The sequence below is a fragment of the Megalobrama amblycephala genome, linkage group LG17 (assembly GCF_018812025.1).
Source record: "Megalobrama amblycephala isolate DHTTF-2021 linkage group LG17, ASM1881202v1, whole genome shotgun sequence".
Taxonomy (NCBI): domain Eukaryota; kingdom Metazoa; phylum Chordata; class Actinopteri; order Cypriniformes; family Xenocyprididae; genus Megalobrama; species Megalobrama amblycephala.
In genome coordinates, this window is record NC_063060.1 from 20,405,099 (window position 1) to 20,414,836 (window position 9,738).

Consider the following 9,738-nt stretch of genomic DNA (forward strand, 5'->3'; position numbering starts at 1 on the left):
ACGCAGAAACTGCAAATATGCCCTGCTACCGAAATAGAACATGCGTCATTCCCGGAAATCCCATACTATCGCTGTAGCTGAATAAACAGAATGTTTTGATTGATTAAACATGACTAATAAACACACGACTGCCTTATTCTGTGTAAGAAGCCACATCATCTCACAGAAGGATGCTCAGCTATCATTATGAAGTGAGTTTGGAGTAAAAACATGTTATTAAATGTTGTCTTTTGTTGGACAAGATGATAATAAATGCTTCTCTTGTCTGGAAAGATGTTTGACACGTGTTGCTTTTTCAAATGCACATTATAAGCAATTCAAACTCGCAGTGCTTGCAGATGGATTAGTATTTGGAGCCATAGTTCATTGACAAGCCACGCATAAAAAAAATAATCGCAGGTTTGCAATTTTCAATCGCACTAAGCCAAATCGTTTAAGCGCGATTTCAATGTTTTTTTTCCCCTAATTTTCCGATTAATCGTGCAGCCCTATGCTAGACCAATCACAACAGACTGGGCCGTCTGACCAATCAGAACAGACTAGGCTCTCAGAAAGGAGGGGCTTAGAGAGACTGAATCCTTTATTGAACCGTTTCAGACACTGTGAGAAAAGAGGTGATGCTGCAATCTATATTATGAGAAACTTAAAGTGTTTTTTGAGCTTGGATGCATATAAACCTATTGTAGGAGACTTCCAGAACAAAATTAGGAGCCTTTAAAATAGCATAATAGGGGCATGTTAAATTGACACTGTATCTTTTCTTTGGGCATTTGGAAACAAAGCTTGCATCTTTCCAATTGTATAACCGTGTGTATATTTGATGATTATATTGGCTGTGTGCTAAATAAACACTGTAAAAACACAGCTTTACAATAAGAAACTAGCCAGATTTTCGCCATTAGGTGAAAACGATGAAGCGCATCTGAAGGGTTCGAAGTGTCAGCGCACGTTCATGTACGGGTGTACTTCGTTAGAGGTCGCCGGTCTTATCGGATTCACGGGGGACTGGCGGCACTGGGATGTGAAGCTAGTGTCAGAGCGAGAGGAATGACGGAAGATTCGACAGCCTCCCAGAGAGAAACGCCAGGACCCTGAAAAGCTAATTTACTCTGTTGTAAAAGTGATGGCATCTCAAAAACAAAGTGACATTGAAAGATGCATCTGAGAGGCCCAAGCCAGTCACGTCCCCCCTCCCCAGCCACGCCCCAGGTGTCGATATATAACATCCCCGCTCATATCAGCTCAGAGGGAGGGGACCAATCAGTGTCCTCCGAGCTCACGCTTGATACCCCTCCACCTCCCCGACAGCATAAGGCTGTCAGCTCCCAAAACAAGATGTCGTGTCAACGCCGGAAAATTACACAATAACGAGGCCCACTTGAGATTAGGCTAATGAGAAAATCAAAACACAATTTAATTCTTGTCAGCGACGAGACATCTTTAAATTACCTCTCCTTGCATGCTGATTACCCGACGCACACGCCACTCAGCCAGAGGCTGCTTAAAATAACCCTCCGGCTCTTTGGACGACAAGTTCGCTTTGTATATCTGCAGTGGAGGAAGGGAAGAAAGGAACCGTTTCATTCCTCTCTTGTAATAAAGATCTGACCTGAGGTGTGACTCCGGGCGAAGTTTTTTCGACGTACAGTTCAGGTTCGGAAACTGAGCATGCAAACCAATTACCTGAGTGGAATTGGCGCTGTGATGCAATTCAAAATAGCTGAATACTAGCTCCTTCATACATGGCACCAATTCAGATGGGAAGTGCTTAGGGAGAAATGGTACATTTTAGATTTTTACAACAACAACATATGGTAAATGTTATAAATTTGAACCAAAATGCAGAACATTACATGAAAATTTACCTTTTCTTCCCTTTATTAGTCTCACAGGGGCTCGGCTCGTCTCTTTGTCTTTGGCGTCTGTCGTCCAGTCTTGGTTATAGATGTCACCGTGGTAATTAACTGCCAAAATGTTTGTTACATTCAGCCACACAGCGGCTCGTTTTCTGCTCCTAAACAACCAGCTAGCATATGGCACAGAATGTTACACACTCCTAATAGCCCATGAGAGCTGCCACTTCCTAATAAACCTGCAGCTGCAACTGCGCTGAAAGCACAAAACCTGTTAGTGTAACTCACCTAAATGTGAACGCATGGGATTGGGAATGTATGGTGTTTGCGGATTGAAGACTATCAAGGAGGGGAAAAAAGCAGTTATTTCCAAGACGAAAATATTGAAGCTATTTTTCCAGCTGGTCTAAGATTGCCATTGGCTGGTCCAAGCTAGTAGATCAGACTTGCAACAATCAAGCTACAAATGAAGGTGTTCAAACAGGTTTTTGGTAGGCTGGCCAATCAGCTAATGGCTAGATATGATTGGCTATCAAGTTTGAAAACACAACTACCGGCTAAAGTTGCCTTTTCTAGCATGGCATGCTTGTGTGCATAATTATGAATTACTGATTTCCAGTTTATATCCCCAGCAATGAGATGAACACACATATTGTGAATGTGTGTTATTTTTGAAGTATCACATAACCACACAAACACAAGGGTTGCATTTCAGATTGCTCAATAACAGTGTGCAATTACAATCAGTACATCTGAAATCAGTATAGCATGCCAAAAATATGAATACAATGTATGATGGATATTCAACGTGTGCATATGTGCAAGATGAGAAGTTTGTGACGATTCTCTTTCAGTGTATTGATCGATGAATACAAGGTAAAGCTACCTCTGCAGCCTTTAGATTTCGAACCTAAAAATGAATTTTATGGTAATTAATATACAGCTGGATGCTAGCGCTTGCATATGAACAAACAGTATGTGACACAATGGATCTGTGGTATCATAATTTAGTTTTATGGTGGGGTAGAAAAAATACCGTTCAGAATGTTGGGGTCAGTAAGATTTTTAAATGCTTTTGGCTGCATTTATTTGAAGAAAAAAAAAAACAAAACAAAAAAAAGTACAACTGTAATATTCTGAAATATTATTACAAATTAAAATAATTGTTTTCCATTTGAATGTATTTTAAAATGTAATTTATTCCTCTGATGGGAAAGCTGAATTTTCAGCATCATTACTCCAGTCTTCAGAGTCACATGATCCTTCAGAAATCATTCTAATATGATTATTATTATTATCAATGTTGAAAAAGTTGTGCTGCTTAACATTTTTGTGGAAACCATATTTATATACCTCACACTTGGTTATATTGAGCAAATTATTCATTTTAACTTATTTAATTGAATTAACTTAATTTTAAATATTAACTTCTTTCTCATGAAACACACAAACCTTAGCACTCCCTCTCCCCATTGCTCACCCTGTTTTGTTGTATTTTTACGAGAAGTCCTCATCCGGATGGAGGATGCAGCGGCCAGCACCGGGTCAAATGGTTTTACCATTTTTTTCCTGTCACACAGGTTAGTACCTGGGCCGCCGGCGGGGGAGGGGGTTCTTTACAGGTTCGGCAGCTCTTTGATAGCACACTGAATCAGTAGAGCGAGTAAACCGTTTCCACCTCATGGTTTCGCCTGGGCACTCCTGGTACCTCCAGCTGAGCCATATGGCCCCAGGACTCTCCTCATCTCTCAGATTTCTGCTCATGTGAGGGGAGGAGAAACATGTCTTACACACTTCACTGCTTTTATACACTTCATGAACATATGAGCTCCCAAATCTGCTCAGATCCATTCTACTACCACTGTCATGACTATTGATGCTAAAAAATTTACACAAAAGCTTTTCACTTTCACTAATCTTGCAAAAGCACGTGTTTGTTTACAAAAGTACACACAAATCATAATGATTAAGATTTATAATATTTATTGTAATATATAATATTGATTCAGTATCTGCGGTCAGATGAGATATTGTCAGACTACATGTAAGTGTCATTATTCCAAAGTTATTTTCGCAACTTGTTACGAAATGAAAAGTCACTCACCTCAGAAAAACGAACTTTCCAGTTCTGTCAGCCGTTATAGCTACTGTGCTCGTAGCCACACTCAACAATTGCACGCGCAAATGCGGCGGCGCGTGCTGTATATCACTTCATTATAAACAAAGCGCAAAAGAAACTACCAGAACGCAATGTCGTGAAATTACCAAAAAGAAGGCTACCTCTAAATTACATAAATGGTACTTTGTGTGTTAGCCGTTCATGTTAGCATCATGTATTTACCATGGTAAGTGTACTTTCCGTAATCCCAAAATGCCACTTTGTTTTCATTTTGTGCTGTTTTGTATAGTTTAAATGACTGTTTTGGCTCATACCAACTTACTCACTATATTGTACTATATTAACAAAATCTAGGCTACTGTTTATTCATCAGTATTGGTCATATTCTTACAATTTATGTGTATGTTAAGTAAAATGGGATGGTAGCTACTTGTGTGTGTCTGTCAACCTTTTTTTTTTGTGAAATTAATTTGCTTGGTTTTATTTATTATTTAAATTTATTATAATGTATATATCCTGTATTAATAACAATATTAATATATATTTTTTAGGAAATTCCCCCAAAATTGGGCGGTGGCTTAATGACCATGGAAAAATGTGGTACCTATGGCTAAACCAGTTGAGAACCACTGTTCTAGATGATTGCTGAGTGGTTGCCAATGTAATTTTAGCAACGTTGCTATGCTGGCAAAATGTTCAGGAAAAGGAATTTTAAGGAAAAGAGATCAGGATGCAAAATGGAAGAGCATTTAGTCCATGTGAGTCTTCTACATAAGCACCTCGGCTCAATGTGTTTGAAGCATATGCTTTCCACTAGGCTACGGCTCTGACTAACACTTTAACGAAAATGAACACCTTCCAGTCTTAGATCTCAAGCCAGCGCTGTGTGCACTGACAATATTTTGTGCTGATAAAAGGTTACAGCTGTGCTGTGGAATAGCTGTCCCTACCTAATCGCATCAGTCTTCCCTAATGTATAGCCTTCTCATCGACTGATGTGATATATAACCTTCAGCGCGTATGAAATCCCGCTGTTTCTGCAGTGGAGGGATTGGGCAGAGCTGCCAGCACTCGGTGACAGCATATGTAGGCATGACAGATGACAGTGCAGGAGGAAGTGACTCGGGAGAGGAAAATGATCAGGAGGGAGAGAAGCACAAGCGTACACACACACATAGCCGGAATCCTCCTCAAAGGCATCTTCCCATCTATTTGACACAGTAATTACAGCACATGCTGATTCCAATGATGGATGAAGTCCCAGTCTGGGATGCAGTCTTCCTTCATCTTTCTCTGTCTCTCTCACTCTCGTTCTCACTCACACACTCAACTGTTCATGTGATGAAGACCATCCTAATGAGGGCTAAATATGCACACCTTTCTGCAACAAGGTATGCAAAAAGCAGTGTCAAATGAGTAGAATGCACAAAATCTCAGTATTTAGGAGACAAATAATACCTGAATGATGTGTGAAGTGTGCAACCAGTGGATCATTATCTCGACATGGAACCCTTGGGGGGGAAAAAAAGGTACACTTTAGCATATTTTTAAAAAGAGAACTTATAATGGAAATTATATACTATAAAAGGAATATACTTAAAGGGTTAGTTCACCCAAAATTAAAAATAATGTGATTTATTACTCACCCTCGTGCCTTTACACACCCGTAAGACCTTCGTTAATCTTCAGAACACAAATTAAGATATTTTTCTTGAAATACGATGGCTCCGTGAGGCCTGCATAGCCAGCAATGACATTTCCTCTCTCAAGATCCATTAATGTACTAAAAACATATTTAAATATTTAAAATATTTTTGGTGCACCAAAAAATACAAAATAACAACTTATTTAGTGATGGCCGATTTCAAAATACTGCTGCAGGAAGTTTCGGAGCGTTATGAATCAGCGTATCGAATCATGATTCGGATCGTGTGTCAAACCACCAAACTGCTGAAATCACGTGACTTTGGTGCTTCGAACCACTGATTCGATACGCTGATTCATAACGCTCTGAAGCTTCCTGAAGCAGTGTTTTGAAATCGGCCATCACTATATTAGGTGTTATTTTGGGGTTTTTTGGCGCACCAAAAATATTCTCGTCGCTTTATAATATTAATATTGAACCACTGTACTCACATGAACTGATTTAAATATGTTTTTAGTACCTTTATGGATCTTGAGAGAGGAAATGTCATTGCTGGCTATGCAGGCCTTCACGGAGTCATCGGATTTCAACAAAAATATCTTAATTTGCTTTCCGAAGATTAACGAAGGTCTTACGGGTGTGGAACGGCATGAGGGTAAGTAATAAATGACAGAATTTTAATTTTTGGGTGAACTAACCCTTTAAGTGCAAAATGAATGCAATGTTTCCGGACACTAATTGCATGTGAATTGAATTAAATGATAATTTATTATAGTTTTAATATATATTGAATGCAATTACCTGAAATTTAGAGTGCTTTTTTTGGTCCACTAAAGTAGGACTTAAGTCTATCTTTATGTGATTTCATAATTTGAAATATGGTTAAAGAGTACTGCTAAATACTGAAAAGCAATGTAATTTAATGTCATTTCTATTGTAACTTGTAGATCATATATTTAAATATACTTGTATTTACACATTTATAATGATGAATTCAGTACATTTAAATAATATATACTGTAATGTATATCGAAAAACACAGTTAAAATTATAGTCAATTACTTTATACTTGCTTTAGTATGTTAGTCAACACATCAAATTGTGATTATTAAAACATTCTGATTTAAAATGTACACTGAAAAATGTTCATAATACTATTTCAGTTTTTCTACTTCAAAATTTCATGTTTAATTTAATGTGTTAGTTGCCATAATTGTGTGTGGAATTCACTAGCAATTTCTGTGAGAATATTGTTTCTACACCATTTTTTTTCAGTGCACTTTAAGTATGTGCTTTAAAAATCTGACATTTTTACAATTTTTTTAAAGAAACACAGCCATGAAAGTGTACTCTCTTTAAATACACTTAAGTGGCCTTTTATTCCATTCATATTATATTATCTGCAAGTACAGTTTTTTTTAATAGGCTATAATTTTAAATTAAGAGGACATATTATGCCCCTTTTCACAAGATGTAATATAAGTCTCCCCAGAATGTGTCTGTAAAGTTTCAGCTCAAAATATCCCACATATAATCTATTATAGCTTGTCAAATTTGCCCCTATTTGGGTGTGAGCAAAAACACGCCGTTTTTGTGTGTGCCTCTTTAAATGCAAATGAGCTGCTGCTCCCGCCCCCTTTCCAGAAGAAGGCGGAGCTTTAACAGCTCACGCTTCGGTGGACCAACAACAACAAAGCTGGAGAATCTCACGCAGCCAAAATGAGGATTGTCAGTAACAGTGTTCAGCCTTACATTGTTCAAACCAGAGTCGACACTGATGGAGAGACTCAGGAAGAAGTTACAACTTTTAGAATTCATCTGGACATTTCTGAATGGTTAGTGAATAAATGCATGCAGTTGCTGTGGAGTTGATTCAACTCATCGACTAGCATGTGCCGTCATGTTAATCTTTTGTGCAAAACCCATATGGATGCCCACTATACATAGCGTATACCCGATTGCCAAACAGAGCCATTCACACCTGGCTAATGTTTATGATTGCTTTCAAATGCTGTGAATGGTCTAATATTTTTTCCAAAATATCGCTCAGACAGAAACGCTCCTTTTTTAGCAATCAAGCTTGCCAGGGTCAACTTGCAGGCTACACAAGCTAACAAGACTCTAAATAGTGTTCTGTGTTCATCTGTGCAGCCAGCGACAGAACAGTTAGCATGCTTTGCTCAAACTTTTGCCATGGCCTTAGAACTGGTACACCGCTTTCGCATTCGAAAACAAAATGGCAGTGCCGTGGGTGGAAACGTGAAGATTAAGGGGCGGTACTATTATAATAAGATCCCCTTCCTACATCACAAGGGGAGCGAAATCTGAACATGCTTGCAGAGAAAGGCTTACCAAAACAAAGTTACTGGGTTGGTAGATGCACCAAAAACCTGATTATAGCACTTAAACATGAAAAAAGTCAGATGTCCCCTTTAAGATTTGAAGTACACAACAAGTGCACATTCAGTACAATTCAGCACACTTCTTTTTCACAAGGGGAGATTCGAAACCTTTGAGAACTGTGAGAAAACATTATTGCTAAGATGGTCTTAACAAATGTAGTATATACTATTATGAGGTAAAGTAGGAGGCAATCCCATCATGCACTGCGGTTCTACTCATATCTTTTACTTCCAGGCAAAAGTGACAAATGACTAGCGGGTTGCCTTTCAGTCAAGCTAGACACGCACACACATGGCAGATCGCTCACGGCAGGGTGGGTAAGTGAACAGTGTTTGCCTGTTCAGCAGTAGCAGATGTTGGCTAGCGTTTAATAGAGATGTTAATGCCGAAGCAAAGACGGAGCTCATTCGGTTTGGCTGCTCTCCTTTCGTCTCGCCTGCTCTTTTCTCTTTCATTAGCACGAGTGTGAACACCTGGTGCGAGCCCCGGGACACCAGCAGAGCTGACGGTCCAACATGCCTCTCTGCAAACCCCTCTCGCACCCCTGCTCACCACACACACACACATGAACACACAGCAGTGACGTAGACGGCCATGTTGGCAGTGATGGGAAGGGGATGGAGAGGGTGATCATAGCCTGAGGGTCTGAGAAAGAGAGCGAGAGACTGGGGAATTGAAGCATCTTTGGCTCACATCCTCATCCTCCTCAGTGTTGTCCCCTCATGTACCCTTAGTAATAGAACCAGCGACCCTTGACGCATCACAGTCAGGGCAGTGTGTGTGTGTGTGTGTGTGACAGAGACACTGTCAGCTGAATGTCTGACCTTTAACTCTGCCTCTATATGAAGAGATGAAGTCACATTTGCTGCCACATGCACCAGCCTAGTTGAATGAAACACATAATTAACAGATTATTAGTAGTGTTGGCTAAATTAAGAATCTTTATTGTTACTGCTCACACTTTAGAGTATGGGTTAGAGATGTGAATGAATCCCTAAACCCTAAATATTACACATCACTGTATCTTTACAGTTCATAAATGATTTCTCAAATTGTGTAACTTGTTAAAATGTGTGCTATTACTTTGCAAACAAACCATTTTTTGTTATGCGAACTATAAAACAGGTGGAAAAAAACTCATATACTTCAAAAGATAATACAGTAATATATAAAAGATAATACAAAATACAGTAAAACTGCAATATTGTTAAATATTATTAAACTTTAAAAGAACTGAATTTTCATCATTACTCCAGTCTTCAGTGTCACATGATCCTTCAGAAATTATTCTAATATGCTGGTCATTATTATTATTAATGTTGAAACAGTTACTGTATGCTGCTTCATATTTTTGTGGAAACCATGATACCTTTCTTTCAGGATACACTGAATGAATTCAGGATGAATAGAAAGTGAAAAAGAACAGCACTCATTTGAAATAGACATCTTTTGTAAATTAAATGTTTTACTTCAATTTAATGTGTCTTTGTTAAAGGTGCCATTGAACGTTTTTTTACAAGATGTAATATAAGTCTAATGTGTCCCCTGAATGTGTCTGTGAAGTTGCAGCTCAAAATACCCCATAGATTTTTTTAAAATTATTTTTTTTAACTGCCTATTTTGAGGCATAATTAGAAATGCGCCGATTCAGGCTGCGGCCCCTTTAAATTGCACGCTCTCCGCCCCCTCCCGAGCTCTCGACTCTATCACTGCACAAA

The 9,738-nt window shown here is 38.8% G+C and overlaps 2 long non-coding RNA genes across 2 annotated transcripts; both read right to left on the reverse strand.

Moving 5' to 3' along the window:
- Positions 1-839: 839 nt before the first annotated feature.
- Positions 840-3,726, reverse strand: LOC125251995. The gene is made up of 3 exons (XR_007181109.1): positions 3,334-3,726; positions 1,866-1,964; positions 840-1,767 (listed from the first exon to the last, which is right to left on the reverse strand). It is a non-coding gene; the product is annotated as an uncharacterized LOC125251995 (long non-coding RNA).
- Positions 3,727-3,875: 149 nt separating this feature from the next.
- Positions 3,876-8,903, reverse strand: LOC125251544. The gene is made up of 3 exons (XR_007181026.1): positions 8,845-8,903; positions 5,431-5,483; positions 3,876-5,353 (listed from the first exon to the last, which is right to left on the reverse strand). It is a non-coding gene; the product is annotated as an uncharacterized LOC125251544 (long non-coding RNA).
- Positions 8,904-9,738: the final 835 nt, after the last annotated feature.